Genomic DNA, 1,916 nt, shown 5'->3' on the forward strand with positions numbered 1-1,916 from the left:
CTCCCCTCCAATCCAATACCTGAGCCATTCTATCCAGAATCCCTTTCTCTCCACTATAAAGACCTACGTCTCACTGGATTCTGAAAGCTCTTGGGAGGGATACTGGGCCATGTCACTCCTGGAGTCATCCAGCAATAACTCTCACTCTATTTTTGTATTGATACTTTGACTGAGTCAATTAACGTTAGGTTATGACTATAACCAAGTTCTGTTAGTTAGGGGCGATGCTTGGCATCACACTGCACTATCTCGCGTACGTGCACGCGTACTGAATAAACCACAAATGTACCTCTAATACCAGTATTAGTCTGACCACACCCCTCATCAGCTTACCTTCATAAGCAGGTGTGTGGTCACCTGCGCTCTCCTCCTTCCCAAGCTTTCACCACAAGGTGAGGACAAGGGCTGCAGCGGCCGTCTGATGCCAAGCATCGCCCCTAACTAACAGAACTTGGTTATAGTCATAACCTAACGTTCTGTATCGTTAGTGGCTTAGCTTGGCATCACACTGCACAAGGGAGGCCAAGCGGAGCCACTTGGCTGACAAATACACCCCGCTGACAGCCCCCCAAAACCATCAGAACAGGGAGGGCCGAGCCCCCCCGACCCCCCCTAATGGAGGGTATCCCCCCTATTAGAGGTTTCACGGGAAGGCGACGGACCCGACCGTGCGAAGAGGCACTCAAGCAACTTAACGCACAGGGTGAGCAGACCGTGGCTTGACCCCACGACTACACACACGCACAACCCGCATGCCACCCGGGAACGAACGGAGGAACAACCTCGTTACTGCCCCCAGAATCACGGGGTCAAGGGCAAACCCAACCCCGTGGCAAGGCCGTAGCAGCGGAGCGCGAAGGAAGACCCAGACCCACCAAAAGGACTGGACTCCCTGGAATGGGGGCCCGGAGAAGTCCATGATGCCAGCATCAAGACCCCACCAGGTGGGCACGTAGTGCCCCGCCCCCCACATCGCCAGCGTATTCGGACAAAGGCCCCCCAGTTACTGCACCCGGTAATCCCAGGCGGTATCCCAAGTACTAACCAGGCCAGAACCTGCTTAGCTTCCGAGATCGGACGAGATCGGGCGTGTTCAGGTCGGTATGGCCGTAAACCGAGCGGGCCCCGTCCCCCCAATAGTACACCGCCTGGCACACTGACCCTGCAGAACAGGCAGTCAGCATGGCCGTAAGCACACAAAAAAGGTTAACCAACGGAAGCAGGCAGCGCACCGGGGAAAAACCAGGCAACAGGCTGTTAACCCCAGCCTGGAGACTGCGGACGAGACAGGCGCCAGAGGGGACAGCTGAACACAGCCGCCCCGGCGGAAGGAGCGTAAGCTGGCGGTGTTGCATGACCAAGCCTCCATTTAACAACCCCCACCCAGAGGGGTCGAGGCAGAGAAGGCTGACACGATTGGCAGACGTCATGAACGTGCAGGGGCACCCTCAAACGGTGAACCCGGGAGTTGACACTGCTCCAACACACCAGGGAATCAACCACCTCGGTGTTACCCAATGCGGTGGTTGTTCCTATAACCCCTCAAGAAAAAACTCAAACACACCTGCGGGTATACACCGGCTATACCGCAGTACAAGCGTTTCAGTTTCCAAAAAAGGGTTAACCCAGGCCTACGGGTCGCAAACATCACTTCGGACCGGGCCTGGCGGTACGGGAAGCACAGGGTCACCAGAGGAGGTCAAAAAACCACCCCCACAGGCCCCTCTTCGCCATGCGTGAGAGAGGAGCGAAAAATAATGGAGAACCAGCCCCTAAGCACACCGTACCTGGTATTCCCCGGCGGTCTCCCAACCAAGTACTAACCAGGACCAACCTGTGTAGCGGCCGAGATCCGACGAGATCGAGCGCGGTACAGAATGGCATGGCTGTAAGCCATGACGACAGTGCTGAGTAAA

The sequence above is a fragment of the Notolepis coatsorum genome, assembly GCF_963971535.1.
Source record: "Notolepis coatsorum genome assembly, chromosome: 11".
Taxonomy (NCBI): Eukaryota; Metazoa; Chordata; class Actinopteri; order Aulopiformes; family Paralepididae; genus Notolepis; species Notolepis coatsorum.